Below are 23,357 nucleotides of genomic sequence, written 5' to 3' on the forward strand. Positions count from 1 at the left end.
CCAAAAATGGGAGCTTGGAGGCACTGAGTGTCCATCTGGGACCATTTCAGCCTTCTCCCCTGATCAGCAATGGAGAGCCTCATTACAGCCCCCCTTTACGGTGTTAGCAACATCCAAAGTTAAGTATAAAGGATTGTGGTCACAAAAGGTGCTACAAATTATGTTAAATGGGAGATCAACAAGGATAATGGGGCTGAAACAAGTATAAAATCATTAAGCGACGTACCACCCCCCCCCCCCTTTAAAGGTCAGGCAAATCACAGGATACAAAGAGTTCACCTGTTTCTCCATGTTGAAGGCCAAGTTATGAGAATCTAGGGGCTCATTGAGCTCCCAGCCTTCATGTAAATATACAAAGTGTAACCCCTCTCTCAGCAGATACCTACAATTTAGGCATCACCATCTTGAGGGGGGTTGCATAAATGACAGTTAAAATCACCAGAAAGCATGAATAAATCTTGAACATCTCCATTACCTGATTCAGAACTCAAGGCTCAAAACTACCTTGCTTGATGTTATAAACATTAATTAGCAGCAATGATAAACAGCCTGGTAGTGATAACCGTATCCCCTGCATAGTGTGCACCTGCCAGTGGAGGTCAGAGATATAACCACTTAATTCCACTGTAACAAACACGATTAAACCCCCTTCGCCCTGCCCACCATTGAGGCTACAGAAGGTTCAAAGTAAGTCAAGTCAAGTCAAGTCAAAAGAATTTATATAGCGCGCTACATACCCAGAGGGTCTCAAGGCGCTTGAGGAAGGGTGGGGGGATTACTTGTCGAATATCCAAGTTTTAAGTTGCTTTCTGAATGCTAGATGGTTCTGGGTGAGACGAAGGTGAGTGGGGAGTGAGTTCCAGGTCTTAGCGGCCAGGTAGGAGAAGGATCTACCTCCCATGGTGGTTTTATTGATGCGAGGTACCGGTAGCAAAGGCTTGGCTGGAGGAACGTAGCTGGCGGGGGGGGGGGTGTAGAAGGAAAGTCGAGTGTTGAGGCAATCGGGTCCGAGTTCGTAAAGTGATTTGTGTGCGTGGGTAAGGAGGCGGAAAGTAATCCTCTTATTGACGGGGAGCCAGTGGAGTTTTTTCAGTTGACTGGTGATGTGGTCTTTACGTGGGATGTTGAGTATTAGTCTGGCTGATGCGTTCTGGATGCGTTGGAGTTTTTTCTGGAGTTTTGCGGTGGTGCCGGCGTATAGGGTGTTTCCGTAGTCCAGGCGGCTTGTAACCAGTGCATGGGTGACCGTTTTTCTGGTTTCGGTGGGGATCCAGCGAAATGTCTTTTTGAGCATGCGAAGAATGTTGAAGCAAGATGATGAGACGGCGTTGACCTGTCTGGACATCGAGAGTGAGGAGTCTAAAATGACGCCCAGGTTCTGTGCGTGATCCATCGGGATGGGTGCTTTTCCAAGAGCCTCTGGCCACCAGGAGTCATCCCAGGCGGAGGGGGAGGTTCCTAAGATAAGGACTTCTGTTTTATCTGAGTTACGTTTTAGACGGCTATGCTTCATCCATTTGGCTACTTCTTTCATTCCTTCATGAAGGTTGGTTTTGGCGGTATTAGGGTCTTTGGTGAGTGAGAGGATCAGTTGGGTGTCATCTGCGTAGGAGATGATGTTGAGGTTGTGTTGGCGTGCGATGGCTGCGAGGGGGCTCATGTATACGTTGAAGAGGGTGGGGCTGAGTGAAGATCCTTGTGGCACGCTGCAGATGACTTCAGTGGCCTCTGACTTGAATGGTGGGAGGCGGACTCTCTGGGTTCTTCCGGTGAGTACCGAAGTGATCCATTCCAGTGCTTTTCCTTGGATTCCGATGTTTCTGAGGCGCTGTAGAAGGATGCTATGGCAGACTGTGTCGAAGGCTGCGGAGAGGTCGAGGAGGATGAGGGCGACTGTGTCTCCATTGTCCAGTAGAGTTCGAATGTCGTCTGTTGCGGCGATGAGGGCGGTCTCTGTGCTGTGTTTGGCTCGGAAGCCGGACTGTGAAGGGTCGAGGGATTTGTTGGTTTCGAGGAAGGCGGCGAGCTGGTTGTTGACAGCTTTCTCGATGACTTTGGCCGGGAATGGCAGAAGCGAGATGGGGCGGTAGTTTTTGAGTTCGGTGGGGTCAGCTGTGGGTTTTTTCAGAAGGGCACTGAGTTCGGCGTGTTTCCAGATTTCTGGGAAGGTGCCGGAGTTGAGGGAGCAGTTGATGACGTCTCGGAGGTGTGGTGCTATGATGGAGTCTGCTTTGTTGAAGATGTGGTGAGGGCATGGGTCTGTTGGGGATCCTGAGTGAATGGAGTTCATCAGACGGATGGTGTCCTCAGTGGAGATGGCGTTCCAGTCATTGAGGATGTTCAAGGGGGGTAAGGGTGTGGCAGAAGGTTGGGTGGGTTGGTCTCCGGGTTGGTTGTCGAAGCTGTTGTGGATGTCTGCGATTTTGTCGTGGAAGAACGAAGCTAGGGAATCGCAAAGGGTTTGCAAGGGAGTGATGTCGTTGGAGTTGGCAGAGGGGTTGGTAAATTCTTTGACGATGTTGAATAATTCCTTGCTGTTGTGGGCGTTGTTATCAAGTCGGTCTTTGAATGCGGCTTTCTTGGCAGTCCGGATCAGTTGGTGGTGTATGCGGGTGGCGTTTTTGAAGGCGTCCCTGGTTCTGGTGTTTGGGTCTTTTTTCCAGGCTTTCTCGAGGGATCTACAGAGTTTCTTAGATTTCTTAAGATCATCGTTGAACCAGGAGGCGTTTTTACTGCCTAGTTTGGTTTGACGTCTTTTCAACGGTGTTAGGATGTCGGCGCTGTTGGATAGCCATTGGGAGAGGTTAGTGGCTGCTTGGTCGGGGTTTGAGGAGTGGGCAGGGGGGTTTTGGAGAAGCGATGAGGAGATCTGGTCGATGGTGATTTTGTTCCAGTTTCTTCGTAGAGTGGGTTGAGGGAGGATGTGAGATGTGGTCTTGTTGTAGGTAAAGTGAACGCAGCTGTGGTCCGTCCAATGTAGAGTTGTGGTGTGACTGAAGGAGATATGTTTGCTGGAGGTGAAGATGGGGTCGAGTGTGTGACCTGCGATGTGGGTGGGGGTATTAACAATTTGTTTGAGTCCGAGGTTGGCGAGATTGTCCAGGAGGGTGGTGGTGTTGCAGTCGAAGCTCTTTTCCAGTTGGAAGTTGAGGTCTCCAGTAGAATGTAATCCTCGGAGGGGAGAGCGTGAGGGGTGATAAAGTCGGTGATGTCGTCACTGAATTGTGCGCGGGATCCTGGCGGTCGGTAGAGGAGGGTGCCTCTGAGTGTGGTCTTGGGGTCGGTGTGGATCTGGAAGTGAAGGTGTTCGGCGCTGTTAAGGTTGACGTCTGAGCTGGTAGAGATACGGATGGAGTTCTTATGAACGATGGCGATGCCTCCTCCAGTTTGGTCTGTGAGGTCCTTACGAATGATCTTGTATCCTTCCGGGATGGCAATGGTGATGTCTGGGGCTGAGGAGGCGTTCATCCATGTTTCTGTAAGGAAGGCGACGTCCGGAGAGATGGTGTCTAGTAGATTCCAAAGGTCGATGGCGTGTCTGTGGACCGATCGGGTGTTGAGCAGGATGCATTTAAGGTGGTTAGTGTCGGAGCTCTGTTTGGTGTTCGAGGGTGAGGAGTTGGTCTTGGTGCCGTCGAACTTGCAGGAATTGCAGGAGAAGGGTCCATGGGTGTGTCGAGGGGCGGCTTGGGCGCAGTTGGGGAGTCGTCCGGGGTTAAGGGCTAGGAGTGTGGAGGCGTCGTATGTAATGCGGGAGGGGTGGGTGGTACGAGGGCCATTGGGTTGGCGCTGGGCGCGGTCTTGGCGCGGACGGGCGTAGACGGGCTTACCTTTGGCGCACCATCGGCGCGGCCGTAGCGCGTGGACGCTGCGCGTTGGGACATGTGGCATATATGGAGAGTGGAGGGGGCGGAGCGTGGGAGGGGCAGCAGGGAGGCGGTAGTGTGGCTGAGGGGCGGGCCAGGGGATATCAACAACAACAAAATGGAGGGTCAGAGGGAAAGGCAGTCAGGGGCAGCAAAAACAGAAATACGACGAGTGAGCAGCACAATCAGAGCAAATGCGCAGTTTAAATGAAACACAATTACAAACGATCGAGTGAGCAGTGCTCTAAAATCAAATGCACAGACAAGCCTAGAATGATTCCAACAGCCTGAGCGAGGTCGCGCTGAATGAGGCAGATAGTAGCAGTGGCGCTATGCGTGTGAGGCGCTATAAAGCAAAGGTAACAGCAGTCCTGTGTAAAGCGCGCTATAACGATACCAGGGAGCGTTTCAGCTGAAAAACAGGAGGAGCGTGGTGGAGCGACCGTCCTGAAGCAGGTCCAGGTGGTCACAGTTAGGCTGGGAGAGAGGAAGGCTCGATGAACGTGGGTGGGAGGGGCAGCAGGGAGGCGGTAGTGTGGCTGAGGGGCGGGCCAGGGGATATCAACAACAACAAAATGGAGGGTCAGAGGGAAAGGCAGTCAGGGGCAGCAAAAACAGAAATACGACGAGTGAGCAGCACAATCAGAGCAAATGCGCAGTTTAAATGAAACACAATTACAAACGATCGAGTGAGCAGTGCTCTAAAATCAAATGCACAGACAAGCCTAGAATGATTCCAACAGCCTGAGCGAGGTCGCGCTGAATGAGGCAGATAGTAGCAGTGGCGCTATGCGTGTGAGGCGCTATAAAGCAAAGGTAACAGCAGTCCTGTGTAAAGCGCGCTATAACGATACCAGGGAGCGTTTCAGCTGATGAACAGGAGGAGCGTGGTGGAGCGACCGTCCTGAAGCAGGTCCAGGTGGTCACAGTTAGGCTGGGAGAGAGGAAGGCTCGATGAACGTGGGTGGGAGGGGCAGCAGGGAGGCGGTAGTGTGGCTGAGGGGCTGGCCAGGGGATATCAACAACAACAAAATGGAGGGTCAGAGGGAAAGGCAGTCAGGGGCAGCAAAAACAGAAATACGACGAGTGAGCAGCACAATCAGAGCAAATGCGCAGTTTAAATGAAACACAAATACAAACGATCGAGTGAGCAGTGCTCTAAAATCAAATGCACAGACAAGCCTAGAATGATTCCAACAGCCTGAGCGAGGTCGCGCTGAATGAGGCAGATAGTAGCAGTGGCGCTATGCGTGTGAGGCGCTATAAAGCAAAGGTAACAGCAGTCCTGTGTAAAGCGCGCTATAACGATACCAGGGAGCGTTTCAGCTGATGAACAGGAGGAGCGTGGTGGAGCGACCGTCCTGAAGCAAAGAAAAAATATATTTTTGCTTTTTCCAGGTTTCTTGGAGACAAATGATGTGGAAATATCTACCAAACTGCACCCACCTGGGATCAATAAACTTAGAGGAGTGACCTGCAATATTCCATGACAAAAAGCCCACCATTGAGGCTACAGAAGGTTCAAAGTAAGTCATATATCTCTCAAGAAAAAATATATTTTTGCTTTCCCAGGTTTCTTGGAGACAAATGATGTGGAAATATCTGCCAAACTGCACCGACCTGGGATCAATAAACTTAGAGGAGTGACCTGCAATATTCCACGACAAAAAGGTGTGTCCTTTTGAAGATTGAGAAGGGGCTAACATAGGGTCAGGTACAGGAGGGGGGGCACACAAACCTGGAGAGTCACATAAATCCCGTCAATCACAGGACTCCAAATCTCTCAAGGGATGAAATCTATTGGGGGTGGGCACACGAGGGAGTGGCCTTATTACAGGGCACTTATTGACGGAACAAGACCCCTAAAAAGGAGATGAGAATCTTTGAACAAGCTGAACTACCCAGTCTATAATAAAACCCCAGAAAGAGGGCAACAGCTGCAAGAAGTACACATTGCCAAGAGTTATTAAAATTGACCACCATGCAGTCGCCCTCCAATGGTTTCCTATTCTTGCCTACCCATCTTACTCTGCGAGCCATGATAATGGAGTCCGCTAACTCCCTGCTACAAGACAAATGCGAGCTAACCCAATGCACTAACTTGTTCCTAAGTTCCTGAAATGATTCACCAATAGAACTGGAGCGGGGAAGCACATTCCCCAAAACAATAACATAGAGAGTTGCTTCAGGAGTTCAGGAGCACTTCCCCTGAGTTGATGGGAGACCTGGGACGCAGGCTGCCCTCTTTCTCACCCAGGGGATTAGGGAGAGCAACTGTATTCTGAGTTACTCCCCCATTCCCTAGCTCTGGTACAACCGGGATAAGCAATATACTCAAAACACAAGATTTCTACCTGTACGGATCCAAAAGTGCATCACTACTTAAAAGTAAACTAACAGCCCATGTCAGAGAATGTGACCAGAAAACTCTAATTTAATATCAAAACATTTTTTCATTGTTATTTTATCATTTGTTTATTCAACGTTTCCACTTTTTAAATATATCAACATAATAAAATTATTCATCCAGAACATCCCAAACCACAGTCATTCACCACATCAACATTCAGACTCATATCCATGCAAACTACTACTTCCATTTGAATCAGACATTCGATAGCATATCTTGTTTATGATATGTAGCTTTATTATATTATCCTGTAAAGATACTGACTGGTGTCCACTATTTGTCCCATTGCCACTGTTTCTTGGTTCATGCGTCCTGAGGAAGGTGAGACCCATAGTCGGGTCTAACACCGAAACGCGCATCGGCGCTTAAATTTTGACGTGGGCCTCTCTGATCTAACTTTTGATCTGTTTTATTACGTCATGCCACCAATTTGATGTATTATTGTATGACCATAGTATAGATTATTACTGATTCATTGCTCTGAATTGCTTCACTTGTTATTTCCATAAGATTTGAAACAGTAGAATTACATTCTCAGAATAATTGTTTTTTCTGGGAACATTGTCCACGTCTCTTCATCTATTCTTTTTGCACTATGGAATGTCTGATTCGAATGGAAGTAGTATGCATGGTTATGAGTTTGAATGCTTGATGTGTGGAATGGTGTAGTTTGGTATGTTCTCGATGAATCATTTAAAAAGTAGAAACGTTGAATAAACAAATTATAAAATAACAATAAAAAAGTGTTCTCATACTTACTTGGCATGTTCTCTGACATGGGTAGTTAGTTTACTTTTAAGTAGTGAAGTATTGCACTTTTGGATCTGTACAGGTAGAGATCTTGTGTTTTGAGTATATTGCTGTTTTCTCCTGTTTCTCTCTACCTTATCTTGCATCAGGGGCCCCCTTTTCTCGAGTGGACAACCAGGATGAGGTCCGCGTCAACAGTAGCATGATTTCACAAAGGCCCTATCCCAGGGCAGATGGAATTGATTGACCTCCATAGCTCATCTGAAGTACCCTCCTCCAGACAATCCTCACACCCTTTCCTCCCCTAGTTCATCGGGGATAATAACTCTAAGACCCTGCCTTCAATATGGGAAATCCTCGCAAGAATTGGATAAAATGTATTATTTAGCAGTGACTCAAAATCCCTGAGAGAAACATACCTGAGAGAAAAGCCCCCCATCTCACCAGATTGATAAGGAATGGATCGCCCATCTGGCTTAGCCTCAATAGGTGGCTGGGCAGTTGCAGATGTTTTCTGTTTCTGCTTACACCTCGGGCTGTTAACTGGTGTTGAAAACTTTCTATGGTGGAAGCTCGAGGGGGCGGTGGGTGGGAGCAGACTTTTAAAAGAAGATCCTTTCTTTTTTCCCATGCTCGCAGAACCTTTACGTACCATTTGTCCCCTTGGCAGGTTAAAACCAACACACTGTTACCAAGGAAAGATCACGCAGCAGGTAACCAAGTGAGGCAGTCAGACATAACAGTCTGACGGCCGCTGCAGGGTGCTTCTGGTGGATTTAAGGTGCTCCGGCGCCTGGATGCAGCGTTGCGGCCTCCTCCCCGTAAGAGGAATGCTGGGGAGTGTAGTCTCCTTCCCCAAACAGAGTCCTGGGCAGCACAACAACAACAAGGGTGTGAGTGAAGTAATATGTGCGGTCATAAGAAGTGCAGTGCGGGGCGTAAGTTATAATTAGCTCAGGTAACTATAACTGCTAAATTCCCCTGGTTTTGTATGAGTGAAATCTGAGCCTAACTATAACATCCCTGTAACCTTTAAAGTTTTCAGTGAATATATATATGTGTATGTGTGTGTATATGTATGTGTATTTACTTATGTGTGTATGACGTGTGAATATATGCCGTCGGTAGTAGCAGCCGCTACTCTTAATTATCCACAAGTACTGGATCCCCTAGTTAGGAGGACACAGAGATGGCACACCAGGAGGTCTTTGCACAAATCCTTTATTGTGCACTCGTAAATCAAGGACGACGCGTTTCGGCGTAAGCCTTTTTCAAGTAGCCACCATTTTGCATTTCCACATATTAAAGTCCTACTTTCATGTCATGACCCATAAACAGAAAGAAAATACTTCCGTATATACACAAAACACAATAGTAAAAATCGATACTATATACATATATACATCTCCTCAATAAGGTTATAATGTATTCATGAGTGTTTGTAATCCATGATGTGTCTAATGGGCTGGACATGGAGGTAACAATGTAATTGTACGCTGTTCGTGTTACCCAGCTATATGATAATGGACTACTCAACCGCATAGTCTATCGGGGGTTGAAGTTTCTAGCTGTCAGGAAAGCCACGCGACTAGGAACTACAGAAGTCGCTGTGTTCATCGGGAAATGTGGTTCAGTGCGTGCCTCACGGGCAGGGTTCGGGACCATTGTCCGATGTTTTAATTTTGTGTAACTATTGTGTTTTGTGTATATACGGAAATATTTTCTTTCTGTTTATGGGTCATGACATGAAAGTAGGACTTTAATATATGGAAATGCAAAATGGTGGCTACTTGAAAAAGGCTTACGCCGAAACGCGTCGTCCTTGATTTACGAGTGCACAATAATGGATTTGTGCAAAGACCTCCTGGTGTGCCGTCTCTGTGTCCTCCTAACTAGTGGGATCCAGTACTTGTGGATATATATATATATATATATTTATATATATCCAAGTTACTCAAAAATCCGCTCCCAATTTTCGGGTGGTGTGAAATCGGTAAAGAGAACCAGTAATCACTATTTCCAAAAAGACCGCAGTTGCAATCACGCTCTCAGAGTTAGACTGACACACGACAACCAGGAAAGGTGCAGCAAATTGGGGGTTTATTCACGTCATAAACTCACCGGCGGGTTTATGACGTGAATAAGCCCCCATAAACCTACCGCCGGGTTTATGACGTGAATAAACCCCCAATTTGCTGCACCTTTCCTGGTTGTCTTGTGTCAGTCTAACTCTGAGATCGTGATTGCAACTGCGGTCTTTTTGGAAATATATATATATATAGATATATAGATATGTATGTATATATCTACATATAAATATATATGTCTTGCACGTCCGTACTGGATGTTAGTTATCGTGAATGTCAAATTGCCTCTTTAGTACTTGACCTTTCTGAATCTTAACCATCTTGTTCCCTTGTGCAGGCTTCTCCCTTTAGATCCCCTTTCTCCTCTGACTCCCTATGTGATCCTAGGCAGCGTTGTACTCCTCTTTTACCTTACTTTTTCTACCCAGCCATTAGTACTAGCCCAAGTCCCTGGCAGTGCCCCGGACAGCCCTGACAGATTGTGCTGTTGTGGAGGGAGTTGCTCTAGTGGAGCTGAGGGTCTGGCAGTCTCACAAATCTTTGTACAACTTGTTGCCTCGAGACAGAAAGTGAGTACAACAAGCTGTATAAATGATTTACTTTGCTGTCAATTATTTCACACTGTTTGTACAACAGCGAAGTAGCAGAGAGCAGCAAACATTTTTAGCAGTAATCAGAAGAACTTGAAAAAAAGATCACAGCAATAACCTCAAACCATCTTTCACTCCCTTTCATTGCTGTACACCTTTACTCATGTAAAATACCCCAGGGCCTAATTTATGGTGCTTTTGACATAGGACAGCAAAGCAGGCCTTGCCGCTGGGCTGGCCTATGGTAAAAGAAAAGGGCAGAAATGCACTATATTTATTAGATATGGCGCATTTCTGACCTTTTCCCTTGCACCGGCGCACAATGGGCTGCCGTGTGCAAACGCACGCACCTTTGCACCAAGGTGCAAGGGTGTCTGCATTACCGGAATGATTATTTTTGTGCTGTACGGGAAACCTTCCTGCACATAAACAATCACAAGAGACTTTTTCCTCTGCAGCACACATAGAGGAAAAACGAGGAGAAATAAAGATATTTCTCCTCATTGTGCCTCCCTTACACCTCCTCTGGTAGGCTTACGTTTTTGGCTCTGGCTCAGACTTACGATTTCTCATAAATCTGGGGCAGTGTCTAAAAGCCATGGATATTGCTGGGAATGCCCCCAGAAACCCCCATGGAATGCCCCTTTGACTCAGTTTTCTGTGTGAAAAGGGCACATATTTATAATGCTATGTGCCAGTGGCACATTGCGCCTCTGGAATGTCAAAAAAGTGTGTCTTTAGTAGAGCTGCTGTGAGTTTGCAAAACAGCCTGAATCCCGCCTAATAATTTTACCTTCTCTCTAGCGTTGCTTCAGCCTCACCTTTTTTACTCCTATTGATGAGTGAGAGATTCAGAAAACTCCTTGGTCTCACTGTTACTCCAGATTTCATAGCTCCTTAAAACCCATTCAGTGTCTCCTAAAACAGCTGCTCTTTAGTGCAGCATTAATTTTCGACGAATGCTGTCCTGGCAGTGCAGGGCGAGGGAAATGGCAGTCTGCCGTGTTTAGTTTATCCCTGTTTAAATAAAACACCCGTCATCAAATCAGAAACTGAGCTGCCCAGGTCCAAAGTGCAAACGTGAAAACAGAAACTTACATGGGATATCTTGAGAGGCCTGAAAGCAGTAAACAGAAACCGAAGTATACATTCCTCAGTTTAGTATCCCTCTTATGTCACTCATACTGGAGTGCCACACCCACAGACCACCCCATAGGCAAAATGAGCTCATTCTGACACATTTGATTTCGAGCTGCAGTAACCGCACCACTTCACACAAAGGCACATAGACTTCCCATCAGACAGAAGCTGGACCACTTCCAGGGCTCAGAGGGCAGGCAGCTGACGACGCTCCCTGCACGTCCACCGCTCGGTGACCTCTAGCCACAATTTTCGGGGGGAGGCTGAGTCTTCCAGCAATAGGCGGAGTGGAGATGCAGCGGCTTTAAAACAAGGTGAAAAACAACATAGTGCCAATATCAGCAACATACACCTCCTGCAAACACAGGAATCCCGTAATAAAGAACACACAAGACACATTGTTTGTTGGAGAAAACATTTCTGCAGGTTTATTTGCATAATAAATATGCCAACATGGTGGGTCAACTTACGGGCAAACCAAGGGCAGGCAGCATTGAAACCCCTGAGCTGCCCTGCCAACTTGAAGAGCCAAATTGCACCGTGGGCCTAACCAATCGGTGCTCACCTTTTTGGGGGATTACCCCTTACATCAGTCCACCCATTTTTTTCACTCCCCTTGAAGGGGCGGAGCGTATTCAGGCAAACCCCGTTGCTCAGGTTTACAACCACCAGCAGGACTAACGGGGCGCAGTCATTCCTCCAGGGTCCTGCCGTAAGGACCTCCTGGGGTTCTTTGGCATTTGCACCCTTGTTGTGCTCCTGAAAAGGGTACCCCTATGTAGCGATCAGCCTGTAAATTTGTCATGGTCTGAGTGTGGCATCTGTCACACCCAGGCCCCCACCCACAAAGGCAGGCATTCTTACTTAGCATTCTTACTTACACCCGGCTGATTCTAAAGCATCTGCCAGGTCCAACAGAAACAGGTCCATGCCTACTCTAGACAAATAACCCAGTCCACAATAAAACATCCTGTGGACTTGGCATGCAAGAAAACCGTATGTAATTCAAAAAGGAGCCCAGGGGGATTTTTAAGGGTACCAACGGGATAGCCCCCCACTCAACAAGTTTCAATATCAAAGAATCCCCGTACCCTGGACACAGGTTAGCAATAGTCTAAAAGGCAGCCAAACGATCTTCACTGGAAACAATACACTAGTCATTTGAATCCAATCTTACCCCTACTATATATTGTTGGGTGTGTTCTGTCTATGCCTAACAGTCCAAATCAAACAGTTGTTTGTGGAGAAGAGAGGAAGGTCTTAACCAGAATTCAACTTGACAATTCCTGTGATGGCTGCTTCACTGTAAACAGTACATCCAACCACACTTAACAGTCAATTACCCAAAAAAATGTGCGATGAAAAAGAATGGCACCTCACAGGCGAACAACCCTCGGGGCCCTTGGCAGATGTTAACATTTTCCAGCCCCTTTCTCATCATCGGTTGCCATTCCTTCTCAAAAGAAAAAGGAGAAATGAGTGTCCAAAAGAATAGAACCAAAAGTATTGGTAAAAAAGAAGAACAGGTGCACGATAAAAGAATCAAGGACTCTCTCCTTGATGTGACAAAGACTGTGATTAAAATCAACAGCTACACCAATAGCACAACTTTATTCATAGATTTGGTGTAAACTGGAGAAATAAAAAGGCTGGTAGCTTAAAATCGCATACCACTACCTGTAGCCGACATGTTTCACTGCCTGATAAACTTTATGGCAGATTCATCCGGGCTCACCATACAGTCACTGCAGCAGAGTTGGACATCATCTGTGTAGGAACTGTCGAGTTGAAAAGAACCTCAATTAAAAAAACCAATGGACCCGCACCTCACATTACTACTGTGTTCGCAATCCTTCCATGTAAAATAGAAGACATGTTAGCCTTGCGCAGCCCCGTCCACTCGTACCAGCTGGCAACGGAAGGCTCTCTACCCTACTGTCGATTGTTGCATCAATCTGTAGATAAACATAACACAGTGTCAACCAGCCACTCCCCTTCACATCGGACTCTGTACACAGCCCCTTTGTTGAAATCGGGCACCACACTGTATACACTGTACTCCCCGCAACTTTTGCGTGTCATTTAAAAAAAACGTTTTCACCCCGTGGCATCTCGGATGTTAATCGGGGTTCTAATGCCATGTCCTTCCAGTGACCAGTCATGCTCTTTGCGTGTCGGGCTCATCATATAATCCTGTTATTAAAGCAGTGCCTCCGACGGCCCCGTGTTTGATGTGCCCGACACCCACCAAACATCTATTATCATCTACAAACATCTCTCTCCTGCTGGGCCATTGACACGTAAAAATCACTAGTGCTTTGACGTGCCAATGGCCCTGTACTTAACCTGTGTGACTTTACCTTTTGTGTGCTGCAAAGCTCCATGAATAATTTCACACCTCGTTCTCGCTACCCCAGCTGCCTGCAGTCTGCACTTCAGGACAAAGGGAGAGAAATCGTTTGTTTATTGCTGTCTGCATCCTGCCCTTCCGCAGCACGGACCTGACCTTATTCAAGCTACCTGCGCAATTCAGTCACTCAAAGGCTACTGTTCTGCTTAAATGTTTATTTTAAGCAGTTGAAACTCACCCTGGAACATTAAAACAAATTAGCATTAGTCGTAGTCTAAGCACGCATCTGGGTTACGTTGTGACAGATGTGTTAGTCTGTCCTAATACTTACACAAATAATTGAAATACCACTATTTTGTCTTATTTTTTTTTATAGCGCTACTCAACCCCATCCCGGGTGTTGGAGCGCTGTACATCACTCATACACATTATACTTTAACAAAAAAAATATGTGTAAATCCTTTTACAGGATGTGTTCCATAAGATAGTGAGCATTAAAAGGTGTAGGAGTCACATGTGCTTTAATTAATAGGTTACGGTGCAATATTCGAAAGATTACAATGTATGAAACGCAAGCACTTAAAGGATCTCTTTGTTAAATGCAGTTCCTCACTTACCCAGCGACATAAAAAAAATCTATCATCTGTGTGTCACATGATGTTCTCTGTGGGAGACATATTAACCCTCTATGCCACTCTGATTAAAAACTGGAACTAGACAAAATCCTTGTCTGTCCAGCAAGTACATTAACCTCCAGAATTATCTCACCATTATTTCCTCAGATTTACTGGATACATATTGATCTCAGCAGCAGGTCCCTTAGCCCCATGAGATATTTTAAAATGCAAACTTAGTAACCAATTAAGCAGAACAGATTTACTGCCACATTTCTCCTTGTTGTCGATTTCTTTCTGGCAGAGTTTGAATTAATAAATGTCTAAGTGGAGGCCAAGATCTTGCGCCGGTGTTGCATCACTTTTTTTGACCCAGCTCCAACGCAAAATCTTATTTGTTAAATATTGTAATGCGCTCACATGTACTCATGATAGAAGCACTTAACGTATGAGAGGTCATAGAAGCTGATGTCATTTTTTGTGATATCACTTCCTGCGAGGTCATGTGCGATGTCACACACTGTGATGTCACTTACAATGACACATAAAAATCTTTCAAAATAATCAGGTAAGTAGCACAAATATACACTGGTTTCCATGGGGAGACCAAACCATAAACTAAGAAAGTGGAATGCGAACTACAAAGGACAACAGAACTTGAATCAGAAGACTCAGAGTTGCTAGGGAGACAAGGAACCACCCAAGGTAAGTACCCAGGAACCCCACAGAGGTTGTGGGCAAAGTGGAAACAAGCTGCATGCCCAATGGAAGTGAATGGAGAAGTCGCAGTTGCAATTTTAAAGAAGGACCTTTCCCAGAGGACCCCGGAGAGACCCTTTGTAAGACTGGAGGTGGGAGATGCCCCGGGAACCAGGTTACTTGCACCAGAAAAGCCGGGTGGGGTGATGTGACGTTGGAACCTGCCTTAGACAAAAATGGAAGACTCCGAAGATGATACCTCTGGGGAGGCCTGTGAAGGAGTCCAGTGGAATCCAAGAGTGGATTTTTGAGGAAGAGAACCTGCAACTAGAGGTGAGAGTCTATGCCACTCAGAAGTGACCAGGAGTCACGGAAGCACAAGGCCCACCGATGACGGGAGGTTGAAGAGTGAAGACTGTGACATTGTTGCTGCAGCTATGAGAACCAGGCAGCATTGAGGAAGACCAGGAGCCAAGCACGAGCTGTCCCATATCAGGCTTTGGTGTTCAGGGGTCGGAGTCCAGTGGGAGCAGCAAAAAGCCTTAGTAGCCGCAACTAGTGTGGTGAGCAAAAAGATGCAAACATTGGGACCAGCAAGGTGTAGGAGAGTCAGAGCAGGCCAGTGCAATCAGGGGAGCCCACTGAAGGAAAGGAATATCCTCAAGAGGACCCACAGGCCAAAGGCACAGAAGTTGCAAGAGGACCTCAGGCAGCTCACCAAAGATGGAGATCCACGGTGCAGAGGATGCAGTGAGGATGCTGATTTTTAAGGGATGAGGTGCTAGAAGCTGGTGCCTCTTATAGCCTGAAGATTTCTAGAGTGCAGAGCCAACAATCCTTGGCAATGGAAAGTCAACATGGTGCACAGGGGTCTGGTCCCAGCAGCGTTAACAAGGGATAATGTCCTCACAATTTCAGAGAAGACTGGTCAGACCTCTAGGGAGCTGCAGAACCACCACCTGTGTTGTTGGACCTTGGGAAGTCAGCAGCATGACCGGTCAGCTTCGCTGCGGTGCCTGAAGATGTAGGGAAGTGACTTCTTCACTCCAAGGGAGATCACTTTGGATGTCCTTGATGCCCACAGGCCTTCTGGAGAACCTGGATGAAGCACAGAGACAGAAGACAGGATGCCCCTTCCGGAGCGACAGGTTGCGCTTTACAAATACTCACATACAAATACAAATACAAATACAAGACGCAGAAGACTTGAAGAACCAGGAAACCAGGAGCAGCAAGAGTCTTCCTTGATGCACTCTCAGTTTCAGTCAAAGGCCGAAAAAGTCCAAGCGTCCAGATGTTCGAAGAATGTTTTGGTTTCAGAAGTGAGTCTTGTTCCATGACAAATCTGAGGACCCACCCACAGGGGAGCCCCTCGGGAAAGAGTTGGTACAACTTTGTGGTTCCTCCCAGAAGAGGGGCTGGACAGAGGGGAGGATACTCCCCTGTCCTTTTTCGAGTTTCGCACCAGAGTGAGAACCAAAGGTTCCTGATCTGGCTCAAACTGGAGTATGCATGGAAGACATCAAATCTGCCCTTCAAAGAAGTCTGTTGGCCCCGGAGGGCACACCCATCCCAGCCCAATACACTAAGTTCTGTCTAGGAGGCGGTCATACCGCCCAGTGACAGAAAACCTATTGTTCGACCTTTCCCTGCTCAAGCTAAGCTCAGCAGCAGGAGGGCAAAATCATGTCTGTGGTCGACAGAAGCACAAGCTTGCTGGCAGACCCTGAAATGCTATTATCAGGAGTCTGTCCCTTAAGGAGTCCCCCAGTACATGGGATCATACTTCCAGCACTGGAATCGGTTGCTGGGGTATGATTTCATGATGTTTGATTACTCTAGGTAATATCTTTTTAGAGGAACAGCATCCACATTTGTTTGATTGATCTGACTAGGCACTGCTGTTGGACCTCTTCAAAAAGTCCTCTAGTCCCCTCCTTTGATAAACGGATACCAAATATGACCAGGTTCAATGCAGCAGTATATAGTTAGATATCTTGTAATAACTGATGTCCACTATATACCTTAACCCCTTCGATGCTCATGATGAGCTCAGCTCGTCATGAGGCACGGTTGAGCTGTGCTCATGACGAGCTGAGCTCGTCATGAAACTATAGGGTTCTAGATCTATTAGCACAGGGGGGGGAAACCATTAGCAGCCAAGGTGTTAAAATGGCTGACCACACTTACAAAGCCTGCAAAATCGTATCTGGAATTTGTATTGGTATCCTGCTCATCCTCAAATTTGTAACCAAGCACCCTGCCTTCCATAGGGGTGACTTAAGTGCAGTGACCTCAGATATAGAGAAACTTGTATCTGTCATGAGAGGTGCAAGCAACATCTCACAAAGGCTGCAATGGCAGGCATGTAGCTGGAGTTTAAGTGGCCTCTCATAGGTGGCACATGCTGCAGCCCACGAGAGCACCCTAGTGTACCCATGCCCTGGGTACCTTAGTACCATACACTAGCAACCTACCAGGGTACACCAGTAGCCAATTGTGAATTTACCAAAGTACTTACCAGAGCCAATTTTGGGGAGAGAGCACAGTTGCTGGGGTCCCGATTAGCAGGATCCCAGCAAACTACAGTCAAAACACGCTTACACCAGGCAAAAATTGGGGTTAACGATGGAAGCAGATCCTACTTACCTACAAAACCCCCCACCAAATGTAAGGACATGAGATAGCCTTGCCCAGTTGAGCCTTCTTTTTCTAAGTAGAAATATTTGGAAAGTCCATCTGCATTGGCATGATTATTCCAAGGTCTATGTTCCACTGTATAGTCAATCCCTTGTAGAGAAATAGACCACCTCAAAAATGTAGGGTTTTCATCCTTCATCTGTTTAAGCCATAAGAAGGGATTGTGGTCTGTCCGAACAATGAAGTGAGTGCCAAAGAGGTATGGTCTCAACTTCTTCAAGGTCCCGACCATAGCAAAGGCCTCCTGCTCAAGAGCTGACCAACGCTGGTCCCGGGAAGTCAACCTTCTGCTTATAAACACTACTGGTTGATCATGGCCCTCTGCATTAAGCTATGACAACACTGCACCTACCCATATATCAAAAGCATCTGTATGGACAATGAATGGTTTGGAGTGGGACCTACTAACATTCCCTGCTTCCTCAGCAGCAGCTTGCTGTCTGAGTTGTTCAAAAAGGGGCAGGCCTTCTGCTCCAGACTCAAGGCTTCCCTGGAAGGAACCTTGCCCCCGTAGCTCTGCCTTATCAGGGCTAAGCTCCTCTGTGACAAGGTTCTGAGATCCAGCCCCCTCATGAGGCTGATTCTCACTGGGAGACTTAGAGATGGATAAATATTTACCCTTCCTGCTCCTTCTTTTGGGAGCAGGCTGGTCCATTATTCTCAAGATCCAGGGCTCCCCTAGTGTCTAACGTCTAGGACTGAGCTCAACTGACAGCAAACACACAGACTGAATTTCTCATAAATTCTGCATGAGTCAATTACTCCCCGTCAGACCAAGCTGACGTTTCCCAATCTTTGCCCAGTAGGCAATCCACAGGTAGGTCTGAGGATACCACAACTCTCTTTGGACCAGTTACCCTTCTCCAGATGAGATTAACAACTGCCATGGAATGATCTGTCCTGCCCATTGATGAGAGGCTGTTGTCTGCACTTGCCCAAGTTAGTGGGACTTACAATAAGGGTGGCAAGCTCAGTGCCACCATCACAGACTAAATCAGTCTGAGTGGCTGTTCTGACTAGGCCAGAACCCACTTCAGCACCCCAGGTTAACTCAGCTATACGTTTGGGGGCACTACTACTACCAGTGGTATTACTAGGGGCACTAGAAGGTTGAGGGGTAGTAGTAGCTGTATTGGTGCTAGACTTAGAGCAATTGGCATCACTTGCCCTGTGGCCTTTTTCCTTACACAAATAGCACCAAGGTGTTGTATTAGAGGAGGAAGAGGAATGGGTACTACCCCCAGAGGAAGATTTTTGGGGACCTTCAGAAGACTCTTTTTTTAGATTTCTCCCCACCTTTCGCCTGGGCCTTAGAAGCACCTTGCCTCTTCTGACCACGACCACCATGAGACTTTTGTGTCACCCTGGTACAGACCCACATGTCTGCCATCTTTCCCAATTCTTGGGTAGAGGTCAGATCCGAGTCCACCTGGTACTGGTGCAGGTGCTGATTTTAAAAGACACACAGATGATGGACGGAATGCAGAGCAAATCAAACATTCAACCCCAGTCAATAGATCTGGGTTAAATCCATCATTCTTTTGCTCACCATGCCACCTCAGTTTAGACCTAGCCATATGATAATCAGGCTTGACTCTGTGCCTCATGGGACCAGTCAGCCCAAACCACCAAGCTAGTCCTCCCTGGACTGGAAGCAAGCATACTGGGACCAGATTCGGGGCATAACCCCTCATCAATCAGTAACACAGTGAGCAGGTGCTGATTTTGACAGTTATTAAGGATAGCTCACTAACAAGTAAATTGTTCAGTCCCTCATAATCATGCACATTACTTCCCTGAAGCAGCCTTCTAGAGCCTTAATAGCACTATCTACAAAACCTACCTTCTGTGTGTCCCTAAACTTAACCCTGTATTGCTCAGTGGTTAACCCAAACCCATCTATGAGGGCAGTCTTCAAGACTTTGTAATTGTCTGTATATTCTTCCTTTACAGTCAAGAGTGTGTCCCTACATTTGTTAGTAAAGGAGAACCACAGGATAGCTGCCCTCTGCCCTTGAGAAACCCCTTCTGAACTTTACAGGCCTTCTATAAAGCAGAAATCCACTTATGAATGTCATCACCCTCCTGGTAAGGAGGGACTATCCAGCTCAAGTTACCAGTGTCAAAGGATTGTTCCCTAACTCTAGGTGCACTAGTGCCAACACCATGGGATTTTAATCCCAAATTTTTCCAAGCCCTCTGGACTTTTAGGGTTTCCTTGTCTTGGGCGAACTGTTCTTACTTGATTCTGAGAAGGTAGTATTTCCTTTCTGAAGAATCTTCCCTCTTCCTATAGATGAAGGTCCATATTGAAGTGACAGAGGAAGTAGAATTAACTGAGGAGGGCCTGGACCACCCCTGACCCCTTTGTACCCTCCGAGGAGTAATAAAGGGGTCCTACCGCTAAGGCATCCCTCCGGGTCAAAATAAATATTCCCTGAGGGACTAGAGTTCTCCAGTAAGGGGTCTTCAGAATCCTCCTGGACATGCTCAGAAGCAGAGGCATGCGTGTTGGACACCCCTGGCTCATCTTCTGGAGCGTCACTACCTATATCCCGTTATCCAAGTTATCCTGCCATATGACCTTTTTTCTTGGTAGCAATACCTATTCCCCAAAGATTGCTTCACTGTTAATACGCAACTCTCCAAATGTCATTTGTAAATAAATCATCATAGTCTTGAGCAAGGCCTCCACACCTTCAATCATTGTTTCAATTAAATGCTTATTTTTTGGGCTCGAATAATCCTAGCATGATGCACATTTGCTAGTTTTGAGTATTTTTTATAGTTTTTGTGAGCCTACCATATAGCAAAGTTTGTAACCTTCCACCCACTGTATTCATTTGTAAGCTTCACACACAAACACTATGGTTCTTGTGTTCATTACTAAAAACTCATATCTGAGCTTTGCCATACACCTCATCCTGCTTATCTTACTATATCTATTTTCTGTGAGTTTCTCATATGTGTCTCGCCTCACAATGCATGGTTTCTTTTACATTGGGAAGCATCTTCCACACAAACACAGTACATCTCATTTTTTTTAGCATCCCACACAAGGTTAATTCTTATTGCAAATGTATCTCATGGGGCTTCTTATACGTTTGTGCAAGATAATGTGGTTTAAGTACACTCTACACTCATAACATACATCTGCAATAAAGCTTCTCATAGATTAGACAACAAACGTTTTGGTATTGTGTTGTATATTTTTCAATGCATTATGGTTTTCTCCACCCTCCAGCCTCAGGAATGCAGGCGATAAACTTCCACTGTTTGAGAAACCATTCTCGCTCTCCTTCTTGTGCCCTGCTAAACCAGAGTTTTCCAAAATGTATCTGACTGAATTCAATATTAAAACAGACAAACAAAATCCTATACAATACTATTAGACCTGTCAGCCTTAGGGTGGTCTTCCGCCAAACTTTGTGGCTGCTTACCTCCTTTTTCTGCTGATTATTTTTGTTAGACATAGGGCTCTGAGTAACTTATCACTGCTGACCAGTGTTATATTGCATGTTCTTCTCCCCTAAACATGGTAACATTGGTGTATACACAACTGGCAAATTTTATTTACTTGTAAGTACATTGTGCAGTGGTATACCATATACCCAGGGCCTGTAAATTAATGCTACTAGTGGGTCTGGAGCACTGATTGTGCAACAAACACAAGTAGCTCTTTAAACATGTCTCCGGTCTGCCATTGAAGAGCCTGTTTGTGCAGTTTTACTGCCATGTCGACTTGGTATTAAAAACTCCTTCTCAAGCCTCGAACTTCTCTTCTATTACACATACATCACTTCTAAAGTAGGCCCTTGATAGCCCATAGGGCAGTTTGCTATTTTACTAAAAGGTAAGACATGTACTTTTAGGTTTTGCATGCCTATGTAGTGAAAAACACCTACATTCATTTTTCACTACTGTGAAGCATAATCCTCTCATAGATTAACATTGGGAATTCCTACATACTTTCTTTTAAGCTGTAATTCATGGTTAGAAAGGAGTAGCTGTGCCATGTTTACATCTTTGGAATCGCAATGATAAATCCTCTCTACTGGTAAGGCTGGATTTCATATTACTATTTTAGACATGCTACTTTTACAAGGTGGACATTTCTATGCTCTTACAGCTGTGTGTGCTTGTAGCTTGTCTCCAATAAACTCCAATATTAATCCAATTGCATTTTGAGGTTTAGGAATGTCACAAAGAGGATTTAGTTTATTCTTCCTTTTTTTCGTCCCATCTTTGTTGCTTGGTGCATTCAAATGTAAGGTTCAAAAACAGGTTTTTCACATTTGTTCTAATTACTTTGTGAATGTAAATAATAATTAAAGCATACTTGCAAACTGTGACTACATGCCTGCCTTTATCAATGTTTCACTACAAAACCATGCGATTCTATTGGTTTAACCGAGCTTATGGCTCCTAGACAATGAGCGATTTGTATAGGGTCACTGGGAAGTTCAAAAAAATTGTCTTTGTCCCCCCCAGAAATTTAGTGTCTCCTACGCCCCTGGACTTCCCATCAGACAGAAGCTGGACCACTTTCAGGGCTCAGAGGGCAGGCAGCTGACGACGCTCCCTGTACGTCCACCGCTCGGTGACCTCTAGCCACGGGATCCCAATGGACAGGGCATTGCTTGGGAGAATGTTTTCACATGCATGTGCACGGCCCTGACAGACTGCCACAGAAAGCTCCATTGGCACATCTCACCAGACTTTGCAAAGTCAGCTCTGAGTGCGTTAAATAAAATGTCGCCAAACTTTCTGTCAGAGTGAAGCGGCTCGAGGGCATGAACCGGCTTCATTGCTTGAAACACGAAGTCTGGCACAAGCTTTTGATACCTTTCCATTACTTTAAGTGTTTAAAAAGCAATCCACTTTGTACCGTGAAACGAACAGTGTACGTGCATGAGCTGCAATCACAAAAAAGTGCAATGAGGTGAGAGTTGTTTGTAAATGGGACTATTTCTAGTGCGGAGCGAGGGTGTTTGGCTTCCTTTACTGGGTGTTTGTGTACGGGATGCCTCTCTGATAACAACAAGCAAGAGCAGGGGAAGCGTAATGCCCCATGGCACCCACCATCCGCAGGAACTGGCAACTTACAATGGCTCTGTGTGGAGACGATCCGAAAGTTAAAATATACAACGTGAAACCGTGGCACAGCATATCTCAATAACAAGTACTTACTGTGTATTGGCCCTACTGGGAAATCAACGTCTGGATCAGCCTTCTGCAAACTCCAGGATATGCAGTGCAGCATGTAGATTCTGTGCATTAAGTTGTTTCAATGGCAGTGCCTCCCCAGCCCTCTCTGACTTTAGTTCGGAGACGTGATCTCCTGACCAACCCTCCTGTTAGCACACATGGTGTGCCACAGCCCGCCCCAGCCCTGTCATGAGCTGGAAGCTGCTGTCTGTGTGCGTGCAACGAGGCACAACTAGAGCCACATTTCGAGGAGGGGGGAGGTGGGGGGGGGGGGGGCTACTACAATATTCGGGGGGAGGCTGAGTCTTCCAGCAATAGGCGGAGTGGAGATGCAGCGGCTTTAAAACAAGGTGAAAAACAACATAGTGCCAATATCAGCAACATACACCTCCTGCAAACACAGGAATCCCGTAATAAAGAACACACAAGACACATTGTTTGTTGGAGAAAACATTTCTGCAGGTTTATTTGCATAATAAATATGCCAACATGGTGGGTCAACTTACGGGCAAACCAAGGGCAGGCAGCATTGAAACCCCTGAGCTGCCCTGCCAACTTGAAGAGCCAAATTGCACCGTGGGCCTAACCAATCGGTGCTCACCTTTTTGGGGGATTACCCCTTACATCAGTCCACCCATTTTTTTCACTCCCCTTGAAGGGGCGGAGCGTATTCAGGCAAACCCCGTTGCTCAGGTTTACAACCACCAGCAGGACTAACGGGGCGCAGTCATTCCTCCAGGGTCCTGCCGTAAGGACCTCCTGGGGTTCTTTGGCATTTGCACCCTTGTTGTGCTCCTGAAAAGGGTACCCCTATGTAGCGATCAGCCTGTAAATTTGTCATGGTCTGAGTGTGGCATCTGTCACACCCAGGCCCCCACCCACAAAGGCAGGCATTCTTACTTAGCATTCTTACTTACACCCGGCTGATTCTAAAGCATCTGCC

General features: G+C 46.3%; 1 protein-coding gene across 2 annotated transcripts in view; it reads right to left on the reverse strand.

Moving 5' to 3' along the window:
* Nucleotides 1-22,579, reverse strand: part of LOC147725355 (cytosolic beta-glucosidase-like) — a 564,555-nt gene extending 541,976 nt beyond the window's left edge. The window contains exon 1 of one of the 2 annotated variants that reach the window (XM_086964029.1): nt 22,397-22,579. The gene's annotated coding sequence lies outside the window, so the exon portion shown is untranslated. The remainder of the gene's footprint in view (nt 1-22,396) is intronic. The other variant, XM_086964028.1, reaches the window with a different exon arrangement.
* Between the last annotated feature and the right edge of the window lie 778 nt (nt 22,580-23,357).

Source organism: Lissotriton vulgaris, chromosome 3_2 (genome assembly GCF_964263255.1).
Source record: "Lissotriton vulgaris chromosome 3_2, aLisVul1.2, whole genome shotgun sequence".
NCBI lineage: Eukaryota > Metazoa > Chordata > Amphibia > Caudata > Salamandridae > Lissotriton > Lissotriton vulgaris.